Source organism: Macaca fascicularis, chromosome 7, assembly GCF_037993035.2.
Source record: "Macaca fascicularis isolate 582-1 chromosome 7, T2T-MFA8v1.1".
NCBI classification, from domain to species: domain Eukaryota; kingdom Metazoa; phylum Chordata; class Mammalia; order Primates; family Cercopithecidae; genus Macaca; species Macaca fascicularis.
The window spans coordinates 97,158,961-97,177,776 of NC_088381.1; the positions used below are offsets into that span (position 1 = coordinate 97,158,961).

Genomic DNA, 18,816 nt, shown 5'->3' on the forward strand with positions numbered 1-18,816 from the left:
TGAAGCATATACATGCATCATCTTTAAATCACATTTTCCCCTTATGTCCCATTTTGAATATTCTCTATTTAAGTTGGATTTTATTTCTGTGAAACGGACTCTTTGCAAATAATTTGAGAAGTTTTGGGAAAAAATAATTAACACAAATAATGGGGGAAAATGAACAAATATTGGATGGTATTAAAATGAGAAATGAAAGATTTGAATAAATTAATACCATTGTTGAAAAGTGGTAGTTTTATCCTACTTTCATGCTCACATCACAACATTCACTATGAGGAAGACCTAGGCATGGAGCTGGCAAGTGGGATTGTTTAGTCATCATTTATGGTGATGCTGGTGTCGCTTACTTTGAATTTACTGAACTTCAAAAACCATGGGAGCCATGCAAGGTAAGGTCCTAGCTTATTGGCACTTTCGAAAGTCACTTATATTTGACTTATATATTTCCACCCAGTTCTACATTTGAAGAGAAAAGAATGCTCAAATTATGTGACAAAAACTATCTTTTTTTTACCACCTCAGGGCATTGGAAATCAAATATACAGTTTCCCCTACTTCAGTCATTGCCTATGAACCATAACAAAGTAAGCTTACTGGTGAAAAAACTTGTACCCCTAAGTTTTGTCCGAGTTCAGAGCCTGTTTTTGTGAATGAAGACTATAAACCAGGTAGGTTCACTTCTTTGTTTGTCCTTTGTCTTTCATCAAACACTTGAAATCCTCTTTCACTAGATGGATTTGACTAATGGATTATTACATTTTGTATAACACATATTTTATGTAGTTCAACATGGTTTAATTATTCAAAGAGACTTTTGGTCAGATCAAAGATGATTCTTGCAGTCATGCTACATGAAATTTGTGCATAAAATCAGAGTTGACCCATCAAGGTTGATTTAGAAGTTTCGCAGCAGATTTTTTTTTTTATTTTTATTTTTTTCTGAGACAGAGTCTCACTCTGTTGCCCAGGCTGGAGTGCAGTGGCCCAATCTCTGCTCACTGCAAGCTCCGCCTCCCGGGTTCACGCCATTCTCCTGCCTCAGCCTCCCGAGTAGACGGGACTACAGGCGCCCACCACTACACCCAGCTAAGTTTTGTATTTTTTAGTAGAGATAGGTTTTCATCGTGTTAGCCAGGATGGTCTCGATCTCCTGACCTCGTGATCTGCCCTCCTCGGCCTCCCAAAGTGCCGGGATTACAGCAGCAGTTTTTAAAGCAACAAATTGAGAATCTAATATCCAGAGAAAATGGCCAAATATGGCCACTAAAGTACCTTTCTATCATTCAGAGTCTTTTAAAAGTAGTCACTATTGATTTTTAATCATAATAACAGCATCATTTATTGGGTGTTTCCAATGTGCCATGCATTGTGCTCTCTATACTACAAACTTATTTCATCGCCTCAGTGATACAATAAGTAGGCATTCTTATCCTCACTTTGTAAGTAAATAAACAAAGGCTCAGAAAACTCAAGTTATGAATACAAATTTACACTGAGAGTGTCAGAATTGAGAGTTGAAGCCAGGTGTTTCTGAGTTAAAACCCAAATTCTTTACTGCTGTAATCTCTGCTTAAAAATGCTAATGCTAATACTAGTTTTAAAAATAATAGCTGGTATAGATTGAAGATTTTCTATGTATTATCAGACATTAAATACTACATGTAATGTATCATTCAATCTTCATAACAACTATTTGAGGCTAGGTACTATTATCTCCATTTTCTTTGGAGGATAAGAACCTATAAAAGTAATGCAATGTCCTCAAGTTTACTTGGTTACAAAGAGGCAAGAAGAAGGTTTTAGCCTAAGGAGACTGGCTTCATCCACTTCTCTATGTTGCCTCTCAAGACTTCCTTATTCCTGTGAATACATTGCTGTTCTCTAAGTGTATTAGTCAGGAAAAGACCATTGATGTGTCGTAACAAATGAATCCAGAATTTCAGTACCTTACAACAGCAGAATGTGATTTTTTACTCATCCTTTGTCCATTGTAGCTGTGGCTATATTCCAAATGTGCATTACACGACGAGACTGATGGGGCAGCCTCTATCCAGACATGGTCTCGTAGCAAAGCGGGTAAAAAAGACACAGTCACTCATATACTGACTTTCAAACTTCTGCCTGGAGGTTTCATGGCCATTCCTGAGTCCAGCTGTGTGCAGACAGATAATTCTCTCATGGTGGTTGGCTCCACAGTGACAGAAATCAGACTATTTCCGGAATGGGTGTGCTGGTGTCTGGCACAGTGCTGCCACAATGTGAATATCCATGCATAAGGTGACAGGATACAACTGGGATTTTTTGAGTTTGTGCCTCTTCAGAAAAACTCAGCTCTTTGATTACTAGGGAAAGATACACAAGGCAGTAGTGCAGGTTTCAAGAATTAAACAAACCAACAAACCTGATGAGCTAGTATAATATTCTTTACTAGTATATGAGGTGCACAGTTTGTAGTTTAATACTTTCATCTGCTTAGGAAAGGAGACATATTTATAGGAATGTGTTGATATTATTGTATCCTGCTAAGCAGTATATTTAAAACACCTTAGGTGCTTTCAGAAACACACCTATGAGAATACATGCCTACTGGCATTTCTTAGACTAGGAAAAAAGAATGAAAATAATCTACATACCCAGTGGTAGAATATGGGTTAAATGAATTACATGTCCATTAATGGAATTCTATATAGCAATGAAAATAATACTTAATGATATAGGAACTATTCATTATATGTTAGAAAAATCTCTTTATAAAACAATATTATTTTATAATTTTATATAATATGAATATATATATACTGAGATGGAGTCTCACTCTGTCACCCAGTCTGGAGTGCAATGGCATGATCTCGGCTCACTGCAACCTCCGCCTCCCAGGTTCAAGCGATTCTCCTGCCTCAGCCTCCCGAGCAGCTGGGACTACAGGCGCCTGCCACCACTATGCCCAGTTAATTTTTGTATTTTTACTAAAGACGGGGTTTCACTGTGTTGGTCAGCCAGGATGGTCTCGATCTCTCGACCTCATGATCCACCCGCCTTGGCCTCCCAAAGTGCTGGGATTACAGGCATGAGCCGCTGCGCCCGGCCCATAATATGAATATATATATTTATATAAAAGACATATATTAGAAAATTCACTAAAATATTAAAAGTTATCTCTATGATAATTTGTGGAGTTTTGCTTTGTTTTATTTTATTTTATTTTGTGTAAGAACTTGGGGGAAAGGGGACCTTGTCAAGAGTATTCCCAATACTTCGGATTTATTTTTAACGCAGCAAAACTTAAATTTGCTGATTATGCACCTTGGTTCTATAGTATAATTAATGTTTATTTACTGAATGTTAAGCCAGAGAACTTCATAACTCATACATTGTTGGAAAACTATTCTAGAAAACTTTAATAATGCAGATATTTAAAAAGACTAAATTATTGGAAAACTAAAGTGTGGGATCTTTTTAAGATTGTGGCCTTTAACTACAGTAATTTGATCTAGGTTTAGGCTAGAAGACATCTTTAGAAACTATTTTAAAGAATGGATAAAAATTATTTGTAATTGCCATATCATTGTTTGTTTATGTAGAGGCTGCCAAAGTATTTAGGAGTGCTTGGGAACAGTTTCTTGTCTTAAAAATATTTATTTTATAGTTTTATTTACATTTACTAGCCTGGCAAAACCTTTCATCATAGATCTATGGGAGACACTGATTTTCATGTAATTGAAAAAATATAAGCAAAGCTGTTATTTTGCATCACACAGACAAAAGAAAAAATACTCAGTTGCTTTTTAGAATCTAAACATTATAAACAGAAACCAATTTAAGATATGCTGCTTATATGTACAGAACAAGTCTTTCTGTATTCCTTGGTAAAATAGTTGGAGAAATGAAGATATATATATCTTGATATAGAGATGAATATATAGAGATATATCCTATAGATATATCTATATAGTATTTTATATGTATAGTTATATGCAGTTATAGATGTATGATTGTAAATATATGTAAACATGTGTAAGCATTCATGTAAAAAAATATATATATTTATATATATACACATAGTTTTTTTCTTTCCTTATGGTTAAGCATTAGAGACATTACTTTAGAGAAGAGTAAAATACAGGTTGCGTAGTGCTCTGAATATCACTTATCCTGGGTAAATACAGGTAGACCAAATAGCTCTGCTGGCATTTGTGGACAATGCCACCGAGGAATATCAGCCTCTAAAAGCCTTGACTAAGGTCAGAAAAGTTACTCACTGTTAGAATGCAAAATTTACAAAATATCAAAAATTGGTTGCAGTATTACATGTTGACAACTTTATTTGTATATTGGAGATAAAAGCAGTGGGAGTTCTTCCTATAAGCAACACTATATTCTAAGCTCATTGAGCCCACGATGTCTGTCTCTCACATAGTGATGCTATCTATAAGAGTATGCTGTCACATTACTTTGTAAAATTTACTGATATATACAAAACAAAGAGAGTGCTTTTAATAATCCTGAATGTCATGCTTCCACATTTCAACAGAGACCTTAAAGATGAAGGTAGGCCTCAATTCTGATTCAATGTACAAAAGACCTTTTAAATTTCTGTTGAGAATAATTAAAGTAATACTTAAAGCATTCAGATGAACTCAGAGTTTTGTTTCAGCTTCTATTTTGGTTGCAAAAGTATGTCAGTTCTAAGTGTACCAAACTCATATGTGTTTGCTAACTTGGTTCAATGGATGATGCTGCCTAGAATGATCACTTTGAATTGAAATATGCTTAAGCACACTTGAAGTTTTAAAACAGCAGTGTTTTTTGGGCAAGGTGAACACATGATAACAGTCATTGCATAGTTGTAAATTTCTTAAGTTAATAGTTGCATGTTACAAACAGTATCAAGTACAAGCCAAACTTTTTATATTTTTGCATTAAACATGAACTGGGTTACTGTATAATTTCAACATATGACATCCCATTTCAAAAATTATTTTCCATAGGCAGTTATTTATACTTTTAGGCATTTTAATTTCTTGAATTAAAGGACGCAATGTAGGTAAAGATATTCCTATATTTTCAAGTTCTCTTTTGATTGGTAAGGGACAGTGCAGGCCCATCTGTTTTGCAGCAAAGAAAGCCCCAAACCATCTGTGTAGAACCACATGCCAGCTAAAACACAGAGATATGCACAGTTTTTTTGTTATGAAAAATTTTGCAGTATTTTTTTCTGTATTAGTGTGAATAAATTAGCAACAACTAAATTAAAGAAATCTTTAGAGAACATATTAACTTTCTAGTGCCTACAGTAAATTATATTCATTTAGAAATTATTAAAGTTGCATTGTCCCCATATGAATTTTTCCTTACTGTTTCTGAATTTGATACTGAAAATTCACCATCATCTACAAAGTAAATAGCTTCGTGGTTGGTAATGTAAGTTCATTTTTATGAAGCTGTTTTTGACTGGGCAATACATTGACTTTCAAATAGCAAATAGTTGTGGTTTTTAAAATTCAGCTACAGCTAGTAGCACAGTAAGATGAATAATGTTGTTATCATTAATATATATATTAAAATACTTGCACAATATGGGCAGGCTTTAGTGCATGAGAATGTTTTATGACATATTTTGAAGAAATTTTTGTTTTCCCATTTTCCAGTGAAGTAAGTAACTCTGAGAAACTATTTTTTAGATTCTACTAGAGTAATTGATAATATAAATTAATTGCTGGTTCTTCAGAAGTCAGTAAGAATGTTGAAGAATAGATGAAATATTAATTGTAATTTATAATTCTTCCATTCTGAAGAATTAAATTAACATTTTAAAATACTTTTAGATTTAAAATGTTTCCTACAATATTTAATAATAGGCTTTTGCCTAAACCAGGTTGGCTATCCAGGCCGTTTTTCTCAAAATCAGAAAAACACATCTCTGAAAGCATCACAAATATCACATTTTCTGATTTTTCTAGCCAGTCTTTTATCTTCATCCTCCTTTAGTTTATAGGTGATTGATGTTTGATGAGTTAGAAAATAACAAATAACAGACATATGTGAATGCATATCAGCTCTTTAAGGCTTAGTAAGTATTGACGAAATATGTCACTCTTTGAGGGAGACCTTTTCTATTATGTTTTACATTGGTATTGAAAATGCTTATTATCTGTTTGAAAAACATTAAAAGCTTTAAATTCAAGCAGCTCATTTTTCATTTTGTTAATTGCATAACATACTAATGTCGCACTAGGTTGTTTTTTTCAGTGGTATAATGATGCAACAATATTTACATACCAACTCTGGTTTTCCTTTAATGGTTTCTATAACAAGATCATAATTTCCTTTAGCGTAATCACTGGCAGATTTATTTGGCGTCCCATCTTCGCTCCGCTCTGGCTTTGGGGGCCTGGGAGAGAGCGCATACTACTTTCTCTCCCTTTTACCCTTAAGTACAGTCTGCTCAAGTGCGGTTGCTGCAGGTCTGAGTTATGCTCTCACCAAACATCCATGTTTAAAAGCTTTTAGGATAGAGTATTAGTAGAAATTAAACGGTTCCTTTAAATTCTGCCCAAAAGCTTTCATAAATTGGTTTACCCACATAATTTTACTGCCCAGTAGAGATGTGAATATGTGAAAGTGGGCGTTTGGAGGAAAACTTCATTAAACTAATTTCAGCAGATTCATAGGAGAGGTGATGTTATGAAAAAGAACATTATGATGTTAAGATTTTTCTCTGATACACTTATTGTTAATTTAAATGTTGGTGATAAAAACCCTGATTTCAACCCAGACCTCTATCATATTACCTGAGAAGTCCTTGTGACCTGTCCTCCACCTACCATGATCAAGAAAGGCTTTATATTGCTGGGACACATGCCACGCAGGACTGTAAGTTTATACTGTGGATATTTTATTTTCCCACATGTAACAATCATAAGGTGTTAGAATTTGTCTGGTTACTTTGCTTAACAAGCCTTGGGAGCAGATGAAAGCATTGTAATATGACATTCCAAATTTAGCCCCATTTGTCCTGCATAGAGAAATAAATTCAAAAAACAAAAAACAATTTCAAGCTGTCTCCTGAATTGAGCTGATTTCAGAGAAAAATACCATTAATCGGAGTACTGCAGATTGGTGTGTCTCGTTCTTTGGATGACACTGTATGAGATAACTTTACAAACCTCTCATTATGTTTCAGAGATAGTTTGTTAAATGTCTAGATTCTTTTCAGTCAAGGAGCAAGTGACCTGTTTTAAACCACAGTAACAGCAGAGTTTTGAAAAGAAAAACTCTTCACACATGACGGAGCTGGGCAAAGCTGTGATTTTCTGCTTGGCTGGAACACAGTCTATGATTCGGTTATAAGGTTAATCAATCTGAACTAAAATGTAAAGGGATATGGATAAAAGATACACATGAAATGGAATCCTTAATGTCTCAGAGGAACATGTATTTATATGTCCTCACAGTGGAGACTCAAGCCAATTTCAAACCTACCATGAGATCTCTAATGGCTATCTTAAGTGTTAATTCACTTTGCTGTGAAAGATTCCCTTTGAGGAAAAATTAGGAATATGCACCAAAAACTATGGCATAGTTTTGAAAGATATCCTTAGCAAATTAAAAGCTGACATAATTACTCATTGCAAGCAATAAATGAAATACATTTCATATTTTATTAAAATGTTCTTAAAATAATAGAAACCCAAAGCAGAGTTTATTTCAGTTAACTTGTGACTGAAAATAAATATTTAACATATTTAGCATTCTGCAATTAAGATATATAATTTTAGTGATATGCAATTAGTTTTTTTTCTTAAACAAAACTATTCTGCACATAGTGTGGGTCAAAGCTTTACTTTACTTTACTCTCCAAAGGGCCCATTTGTTTCTGAGAGATTTTCTTTTTTCTGCATTTAATCTGCTCAAAAAAATATCAAACTTAACTGCTCCAATACCTGCACAGTCAAGACTTTCTACTATTTTATAATGTATGCCTGCTTATTAAAGTCTTCAAGACATCCTAGACTTAGACAAACAGTGTCCAAATGTACCATATTTAGCTTCTATCTCAAAATCTCCCGAGCTGTCAATTTAGGTGTTAAAGAGACCATTTGTAAAGCTTGGCTGGGAATTGCCATTATTGACTGGAATGTGTGTTTATCATTACATTCAATGATGAAAGTGGAACATGTAGCATATGAATAAATGTCAGCAGATGTTTCTTTTAAATGGCCTGATTTCAACCTCCTGTTGTTTGTCTTGAATACAAATATTAAAAAAGGGAAAAAAGGCAGAATTTTTTATGACATAAGTGCAAGGGTAGTTAGATTTTTTGAAAAACAACAAAAATAATGGCTGGAATATCAGACTGAGAGAGTAAAGTAAAATTAAGAGTTGGTAGTGCTTGGCTACTCTTATGAGCTTCTAAATAGGTCTAGCAAAAGGAGAGATTTTCAGTATTTGGTTACAGCAAAATTTAATCTCATAGATCTTTGTGTTTAACAGCTGCTTTTTTTAAAATCACTGAATTTGATTACTGCGTGGAGGGCATTTAACTTGGATCAGGGTCTTAAAAGTCTTTAGCTTTTATTTAGAGACATTGAGTGAAGACACTCAGTAGCAAATGGACACTGTTTTCTTCCTAACTCTTACTTTGAAAGATAGGCATTGAACACAGAAAGCATATTTTCCATATTACAGTGAGAAAAACACAACTTAAATTCAGTGGTATACTAACAAAATAGACATTTTAGATGGAAAGACACAGAATCATCCTTTGTTCATTTCTACGACAGCTTTTTGTGAATGTAATGCATTTCATGTAATTCCTGTGGTGCTTTTGGGGCTGTAAATATTTGGGTGTCATTTGAAGAGGTGTAAAGTGACTAGAGACAAATTCTGGGTGGGCTTTAAGAGCAGGAAATGTAACTTTAAAAATCAGGCACTCATATTAACATAAATTTCCAACATGATTGGTGTAAAAATACTCCAGAGAAGATTTTCAAATATAATATATCTTTATAATAAAATTGTTCAGAATTTGTCACCATTTCCACTTTATTTAAATGATAATAATTTGTACTTCAGATTGTAAGGAGCACTACAGGCTAATGCTTATGTCTGTCAAAAATAGAACTTTGAAAGCCACTGAAGTTATGAGCAAAGCATGTTCCAGGCTTCAAAAAGGGCAATGACTTGGGGCCGGCTTTTTATCCCTGGCTTTCATTTTGGTAGCAGGATTGTTTGTAGCCACTGTTAGTTGTGGGCACAGATATTGCATACACAATCAGACATTTTCTCTTAATTTTTAGAGTGTAAATGCCTAATTGCTTGTGCAATTACAGGAAGCACAAATTTTCTGCCTGTAAAATAGAAGGCTGGGGTTGAATGTAAATTAAATCATTAGTTTAATTTTCTGACCTGTATATGAACAAATGGTATATGTTTCTCTGATATGTGATATTTCTGTAGTATTGATCAAAATCTACTCTTGAAAATGGGATATGCTTTCATGTAATGTTTAATTACCCCTAAGACAAAGAACATTTTGACAGTCATGCTAATCAAATGTCAAGTGTAATATTTAACAATCAAGCCTTTAATTTTTAGAAAGAAATAAAGTACTCTGTTTACTGAGCGTTTCTAGTGGAATAATGCAGTAGTTATTTTGATAACCCCTCTGAAATTTAATATTGAACCTTTAGTTGGCACATATACAACTATTAATCTTTGCAGGTCAGAGCAGCAAAAAATATACTTACCTGCCTTTCTGTCACTTAGACTGAAAACATGCCCCAGCCATTGCTCCATTCCCATCAGATACTTTCAGTACCAAACTCCCATCTTTCATTGCTATGTACATTTTACACATTCCTTCAGTTCAGCACTTTACATAATCTCTTCCAATCACAAATACAAATTGTAGTCCCCCCTCTAAAGAAACACTACTCTCAGTCAGGTAGAGTCACCTTCTTTCACATTCTTCTCTTTTTTTCTTTCCCTTTTTGCCCAGTCCTCATTTGTTCCTTCCTGATCTGGGCACACACACATACCTCCACAATAACATGTCTATGACACCTGTTCCAGGGCTCATCCCCATCTACAAAAATACTTGGCATACGAAACATGAAATGCCTATTAATTAACTCTGCTTGACTTAACTGTGCTTAACTATGATCGAAATTATTCTCTAAGGCTCTATTAGGATGAAAAGGAATTATTAACTAGCTAAAGAGTCCTTCGGATGATTAGAACATGAAAGGACCTGAGAAATGCTGGAATTTAGTTATACCTCGTTTGTCACAATAGCGAATGGGACACTAAGCAGGCAAAGGGCCTGTGCCGTGTTCTGCAGAGAAGGATCAAGAATCCCTTCAGTCACTCTTCCTCTACCCGTGTGCAGAGCATGACTTTACCTCCCAGGCTCTTCAACACATTCTAGGCCAAAGAAACATCACTTAACCTTTCTAAACCTCTGTTTGCTGTCCCATGTGTATCGTGCTTGGCCACAAAAGTGGGAGAGGCACAGCAGGCATTCCAGCACAATGCGTTATAATGGGAGACATGAAATGGGAGTTCATTAGAATTGAACTGAATTAATATTGACGGATAAAAACGACATTTAATCCACAAAAAGAAAAAAAATCATTGTTAATAGCAATTATCTTTTTGTAATCATACATCTCATATTTCAGGATAAGCTCAAAAAAATAGGTGCTCTATGATGACAGGCTGCCATCAACTCCCTGAGCTGTTTTTAACTGCCAACAACAACTAATGACACTTTAGGACTTTAAATAAGCCAAAAAGGCCAGAAAAATGGTACCTTCTTTAGGGAAACAGATTCAGTAGCAAATTTGAAGATATGATGATGTATATTCCTCTTACACTAAGAAGAACGGCCAGTTAAGACATAAGGATCACCATATTCTTAAAATTAGGTTTCTCACTGAAGCTAGAAGTGTTCAGCATGTTGTCCAGAATGATTTTTAGGAAATAATAATTGGGCAGGGGCACTGAAATAGATCATCTTAAGCAAATTTCACCTTCCAGGAATTCACAGACTTTGTAATATCACTTTGTGACTCTACATGATTGGGGGTATGGGAAGAGGGCATAGCACACAGCAGTTTTCAAATATATTGGACTATATATTCTTAGAGTATCTCCTAAGTGCTATTGTTCTAGGAAGAACTTTGGACCTGATTTAACTTAATGTTCTAATACTGTAATTGATTATGAAATGTTAGAGTACCCTACTAGCAGGTGCTACTTAAAACTAGGAAAGAGAAAGGGGCTCTGACCACTTAGGCAAGAGCTCTTTGCACTCTTCCATGGCAATTTCTGTGGTCCTCATGGTTCTCACACTAACGTTATTTATTAGGTTTTTCAATTCTTTTCTTCATTTAGGATGCTGTTAGAAATGGTTCACACTTTCTAATCATTTAGGCTTCAGGTCTTCAGATTTGTTAAGTCAAATAAATATATAGGAGAAGCTGGAGAGGAAAGGAGTTTAAGGTGATCAAAAGGGAAGTCTACCAAGGGTAGGCAATCTTCTACATGGCGTGGTTAGGTAGCATGAAACACCACTGGCTCCAAAAGCTGTCATTACCCGGGGTACCAGCAATTCTCATCATACAGGGCAGAGGGTAGGGGCAGAGAATAGCTGGGAAAAGAGCCATAATTTATTAGCAACTTCTGTGTACAAGGCACTGAGCTGAACACTTTCACAAATATTATTTCATTTATTGCCCCAAACACTTTGGAAGGTGGGTAGTGTCATCCTTATTTTCCAGGAGACAAAATAGAGGCATCAGTTCTAGGAAGTACTAGTCAAAGTATGTTTCTTCTCAGAGTTAACCCTCTGGGAAGATTAGGGAAGAAAAGCTGAGATAATAGGTACCAAAGAACTGGGGAAGTTGTAGGATAGAGGCTAAAAATGCACAGCCTTATATAAAGCTTATTATAATTACTGAAACCAGGTAGCAGCAAGAGTCCTTTAATCCTTCAGTGAATTATCACTGATATTAAAGACAGTATTTTAATATTTAGAGATGCTCAATTTTTAAGCAAATAAAAGAACAGATGCTGAGAGTTTCCAAGTATCCTGAAGTCTTAGCATTGGCCTACTCAGGAACCGATATGTCCGAGATCATAAAGAGAATTCTTGATGTCTCTGTAGGTACTTTAACTTCACCCTCAAATCCAGCCCTTACAGGGAGCCTCAGTTCACTGCACTCCTGTCTTTTGTTGGGAAGGTTTCTTTGTTGCTGATCTAAACCACCAATTAAGAGCATGAAGAGTTTCTGTGGGAAGTGGATTCCAGAGGCTTCTTTTCTCTCTCAGTAACTCAACCTTTTGGTCTTCAGATATCCCTAAAAACAATGTTTTCTATATTGTTATATATGCTTACAAAAGTTTTTATCAGAAACAGAAATTTATTTTGCTTAAAGATATTTCCAAGTGATTCATCATAAAAAAGAAAAAAAATTACTCACACATGCATATTGCTTTAGAAAACCATTTAAAGTATCATTATCACATCATTTATGTCTAAATCTTTATGATTTATGAGATCACAAAATACAAAGTTCATGTTTTCTACTCTATTAAAATGTCTAAAAAAGAAAAAGAAATCCACCTAATACTGTTAAACCCTGTAAAATAAAACTGTCATCATATATATTAAAATTCTACTCTTCCAATAGTTACTATCTGACTCGTTATCTTTATATACTAACATTGTCACAGTTAAATTACTCTCTATCAAATATAGGAACAGAATGATACAACATGGGATGAGCCAGATATGATCAGATAACTTTTAATCTATGCAATTGTGAATCTCATATTAATGAGAGGATCCACATCAGAAATTAGTAACAGGAGGTATCTTACAGATGGATGGTGATAAAAAATTCCAATTTAAAATGAAAGTAGCAGCAATGCAAATTAGTGCAAAGTGGAACTTTTGTTCACAAAAAAATTAAGGTCAAATTGCACAGATTTAGAATTAAGTGTGTTAATTCCAGACATTTTCAGTAGTCAGTTTCTTTAAGAACCTTAGTCATTTATCTTTCCGAGATTAATATTAAAATTGTCTTAGACAAATGCCATACCCTAATTGGTACTTTTCAAGTCCCTCCCCCTTGACCTGTGTACTTACATACCCTTTCAACTGTTTCCAAATGAGAAGCTACAATCTAAAAGCCTATTTTTAAAGAGAAAACATTTGGAAAATAAAGTTCAATGCCTGAAGAGCTGAAATATTCCGTGTGAATACCAGCCTGGACAGAAGATTTTCGCTGAGGAAATGAGAGTTTTGAAGCATTTGGGACCAAGGAAAAGAATATTTCCTCTTAAACATTTCCAGCTTAAAATATGTGGTGAGGAAACTGGAATTTTCAAAACTGGAAAAAAAAAAGAGAAAACATTTTGGCTGATAAGATGCTCCTGAATAAAATATTATCTGAAACAAATGTTTAAGTCAGAAAACACCTGCCAATGTAGATGTGCCCTTCAATAAATATGGTGTCTCCATCCTCGCTTAACATGTTTCTTAGCAATAAAATGTTGGCATTAAATTTAAACATAAGTGCAGTATAAAAGAGGCATATAGCTATATCTTATGGACGTGGTGTTATAACAGCTAGACCAGGGATTTTCAATGTTTTGAAGTTACAACAGTTTTATATTAACACCACTTAGAGAATATAATTAAGAAGTAAGGTGTTTAATGACATAGATAAGAGAATAATAATATAACCAGAGTGATATCAGTCTGTTACTGATAATTTATATAAAAGTAATAATCTGAATATAAGGCTTACGATAGGATAGTAAAGTTTGCGGATAAAAGCCACCAATAATATAATAATATTTTCATTTTTCTTTTTATAGTTTGTTTTCTGGATTATGTGAAACACCTTCAAAATTGTTTTTATATACATGTGGCAATGTATGTATATTTTGTTTTCTAATGCATCCTTGCACATCATTGAGACAAATATCTTTATAGAATGGAGGTGATAAAATAATTTAGAGATTTGAATGAAAATGTCTTATTCTTTCAGGGACTTACAGATAATATCCCTCCTAAAAGCATACTATTAAATAAAAAACCTATAATTTCCAATAAAAATATCCAATGGATATTACACTTGCAAACTATGAAACCTGGCAGACACTCATACATACAATGCTAATTTGAAGGAAAATGTAAAATTTCCTGAAACTGGGAAATTGCAATTGTCAAAATAAAGAAAACCAGATGCTACCTTGGTTGGAAGAAAAGTTTCAAAGTACAAGAATGGCTTAATTACTATGACAGTTGTTCTACCATATCCCTCAGGTTGGAATTGGTTTGGGGAGGGGGGAGATCTTTAGAATCTACTAAATCTATATATTTATAACCAGAAAAGTGTAATATGCAGACTCACTTAAATGCTTAATGTAAAAAAGCAATGTTTTTCCTTTGAAAATATGTATTTAACATAACATGAAGATTATTTTATTCAAGACCTATCATAATGAAATATTTGATTGAAATATGTTTAAAGCTTTCCACTTGAAATATGCATCTTATTAAATATCAGTTTATCAGATCAACTATTTGATAATATGCACCAGAACTCATCATGCAAGATGAGTTCAGGAATATAACTGCCTTTGGTGGGAAAAAAAATGAGACATACCTGAGGTAAGATTACGTGAGAGAATGAGAAGATGGGAAGGAGCGGGAAACATGGAATTAAGCCTTTCTGAGAATCAAGGTACTAAAATATAGAGGAAAAGCCAATCATGATTTTTAATCAAGTATCCAAAATGGGTCTTTGGTGCAAACAGTGGTAGTGTCATGTCAAAAACAAATAGGTGCTGAACATAGCAGTTCCAAAACTATTTCATTTAACACAGAGTTTACTCAATTTCTGCTTCTTTTTTTTTTTTTTTTTTTTTTTTTTTTTTTTTTTTTTTTTTGAGACGGAGTCTCGCTCTGTCGCCCAGGCTGGAGTGCAGTGGCGCGATCTCGGCTCACTGCAAGCTCCGCCTCCCGGGTTCACGCCATTCTCCTGCCTCAGCCTCCCGAGTAGCTGGGACTACAGGCGCCCACAACCGCGCCCGGCTAATTTTTTTGTATTTTTAGTAGAGACGGGGTTTCACCGTGGTCTCGATCTCCTGACCTTGTGATCCGCCCGCCTCGGCCTCCCAAAGTGCTAGGATTACAGGCGTGAGCCACCGCGCCCGGCAATTTCTGCTTCTTGAGTAAGAAATTCCAGGATACACTTCACTTGCAAAATATTTTTGATTCAGTATGTATAATGATTATTTTAATTTTATATCAATTCTTACCACATCATTGAAAGCTAAGATGCTAAGAACTCATTCGAACAACATTCATTGTTCATTATATTACCAAGAGCATCTAATTATTGAGACTCTTTTTTAAAGCATCCATATGAGCTTGTACCCCAATAACCAAATATATTATCATGATGTTCTGAGTTTTTTTTTCTCCTATGTTGTTATCATTTGATATAGTTTACATATTTTTCCCGCCCAAATCTAATGTTGAATTGTAATTCCAATACTGGAGGTGCAGCCTGGTGGGAGGTGATCAGATCATAGGGATGGATTTTTCATGAATGGTTTAGAACCATCCTCTTGGTGCTATACTCACAATAGTGAATAAGTTCTCATGAGATCTGGTTGTTTAAAATTGTGTGGCACCTCCTTCTCTCATGTGAAATGTTTGCTCCTGCTTCACCTTCTGCCATGAGTGAAAGCTTCCTGAGGCCTCCCCGGAAGCAGATGCTGGTGCCATGTCTCCTATACAGCCTGTAGAACCATGAGCCAATTAAACCTCTTTTTTATGAATTACCTAGTCTTGGGTATTTATTTATAGTAAGGCAAGAATGGCCTAATACATCACTTTATAACTAAAGTATTATGTACTAAAGTTCTAACAATTTCTCAAAACATAGCCAAGCTTAAAGTATATAATACATATACTTTAAGAGATATTGGCAGGTTATTTGAATTCAGACACACAATTTGCATACTCTAGAAAGGATACAGCCGGGCGCGGTGGCGCACACCTGTAATCCCAGCACTTTGGAAGGCCAAGACAGGCGGATCACTGAGGTCAGGAGTTTGAGACCAGCCTGGCCAACGTGGTGAAACCCTGTCTCTACTAAAAATATTAAAAAATTGGTGAGTGTGATGGCACGCACCTGTAATACCAGCTACTCAGGAGACTGAGGCAGGAGAATCACTTGAACCCAGGAGGCAGAGTTTGCAGTGAGTTGAGATTGCGAGCAAAAGAAGGAAAAAGAAAGAAAGAGAGAAAGAAAGAAAGAAAGAAAGAAAGAAAGAAAGAAAGAAAGAAAGAAAGAAAGAAAGAAAGAAAGAAAGAAAGAGAAGAAAGAAAGAAAGAAAGAAAGAAAGAAAGAAAGAAAGAAAGAAAGAAAGAAAGAAAGAAAGAAAGAAAGAAAGAAAGAAAAGAGTAGAAAGAAAGAAAGAGAAAGAGAAGAGCAAGGGAGGGGAGAGGAGGGGAGGGCATGGGAGGGGAAGGGAAGGGAAGGGAAGGGAAGAGAGAAGAAAACAAATAAAGAGAAAGAAAGAAAGAATACTCATAAGGTTATACACTGTAACTCCTTGTAATACCAGAGTATATACAGTTTTAAGTGATTTATTTTCAAACAATTTAACATGTAAAATATCACTGAACATTATCTAATATAATTATTTTCCAAAGAAAATATTCATAGGAAGTGACTTCCACTTCCAAATATCATGGAGCAGCTTATAGTAGATCAAAAATAATAAAATAGACTTTTTTAAAAACCTGAAATAAATAAATAAACTTATTTATTTTACAATATATATTAGTAGATAATTATTTTTCCAAAGTTAATAGATTTGAAACTGGATGTTCATTAACAAAATAATAATAATAAGCTGTAGCTAAAAGCAATTAGGAAAAGCTGGACAATATGCAAAGACACAAGATGAAGGCATAGGAGAGTTTCTGAAATAGTCAAGACTTCGGAGCAAACTTGTGGAGAAAAGGGAGCTTACCATGGCAATCCCAATTTTTTTTAAAGTATTTTTTCCCCTTTATGGCATCTGCCAATTCTTGGCTTAGAGCAAGAAGATGGAAACGCAGATGAAGGCCAGCTGTTAATAGGCAGAGAAGTTTTAGGCAATCTCAAGAGACTAAGAAGTAAAATATTGGAGTTTTGTGATATCAAAAGAGAGAGAGATTTGAGGGACATAGAATCCAAAGAAAAAGAATCAGGATTTGTACCACTCCACTCTTCAAGGAATTTACTAATTAAGCTGCATTGAACAATAGGCTAAGAGACATTCAGAAAAATATATATATAAAGCAGGACAGAATACTGGCATTCTCATGATCCTGTGAGGACTCTCAACTAGGATATCTAGAAAGCTATACCCTTGGAAAGAGGAATACTAAGTCTTACAAAGGCAGAAAACCATCTACAGTCAGCTCAATTCATCATTAGGTTAATATGTTCCATTCTTTTGCTCCCCGTCAGAGAAGGGAATGAATCTTCTCTGGAATGAGATAACAGATTGGTTCTTACAATCAAACAGAATGTCTATGTTTCAATGAAAAAAAAAAAAAAAAGACAGTACAATCTTGTTGAAGAAGGAGTCTCAAGAAGGAGTCTCAAAAGAACAAGCAGACAATAGAAAGAAACCCATACGTGACACAAATATTAAAGATAACAGACACATAATTTAAGATAAATTAATCGACAGCTTCAAGAAATGAAACATGACAGAGAAATTTACCACAAAACTGAAACCTAAACAAAAGCAAATAAAACATATATATCTAAAAACATACTTACTTAAATGCATATGTTAAAAGATAAGCTTAACAGTAGTTTGGAAAGAGCTAAAATAGGGATTACAACACTGGAAGATAAGTCAGTAGAAAATACTGAGACTGAAGCACGTAGAGTAAAATGAATAGAAAGTACAGAAAAGAGCGTAAGACATATGTGGGTCGTGATAAAAAGATCTAATATTTATGCAACTTGAGTGCTGGAAAGAGAGCAGAGGGAGAATGTGGCAAATGTAATATTGCAGAGAATTTTACCAAGAATTCTTCAATGCTGAAGAAAAAACTGCAAGGACAAATTCAGAATATCCTGTGTACCTGAAATAGAATAAATATAAAGAAAACTATACAAAGAAAATCACAATGAGGGACTTCAGCATAAAACTAGCAAAACGTATAGACAAGGAGAAAAATCTTAAGAGTGCCCGGAGGGCGAAAATATCATTTCTCTCAAAGAAGTGGAAAAGACAATGGAAACCAGGAGGTAATGCCTTATCTTTAAAGTGCTTAAAGGGGGGAAAAACCCTACTAAAGCAGAATTTTAGACTCAGATAATATGTCTTCCAAAAATGAAAGAAGAATATAAAAACTAAGATTACTCATTAGCAGTAGACACAGATTAAAGAAAATAGTAAAGTATTTCTTTGAGGAAAATGAAAAAGAAGCCAGAAGCAAATAGATAAATGCACGGAGAGGTAAAGAGCAATGGAAATGGTAACTATGCATGTACATCTGAAAAAACATAACATCTACAAAAAGAAATAAATTACTTTGTGGTTTAAAATACAGCTAGAATTAGTCAGGCACAGTAACTCATACCTGTAATCCCAGCACTTTGGGAGGCCGAGGCAGGTAGATCACCTGAGGTAAGGAGTTCGAGACCAGCCTGCCCAACATGGCAAAACTCCATCTCCACTAAAAATACAAAAATTAACCGAGCATAGTGGCATATGCAC

At 34.7% G+C, this 18,816-nt stretch overlaps 2 long non-coding RNA genes across 2 annotated transcripts in view; both read right to left on the reverse strand.

The window, feature by feature from the left end:
* Positions 1-1,316: 1,316 nt before the first annotated feature.
* Positions 1,317-18,816, reverse strand: part of LOC107130391 (uncharacterized) — a 32,853-nt gene continuing 15,353 nt past the window's right edge. Inside the window, exon 3 of the long non-coding RNA XR_001492392.4 lies at positions 1,317-2,345. This is a non-coding gene — a long non-coding RNA (uncharacterized lncRNA). The remainder of the gene's footprint in view (positions 2,346-18,816) is intronic.
* LOC141407391 (uncharacterized) lies at positions 7,632-17,623 on the reverse strand. Its single transcript, XR_012416301.1, has 2 exons — positions 16,221-17,623; positions 7,632-12,365 (listed from the first exon to the last, which is right to left on the reverse strand). It is a non-coding gene; the product is annotated as an uncharacterized lncRNA (long non-coding RNA).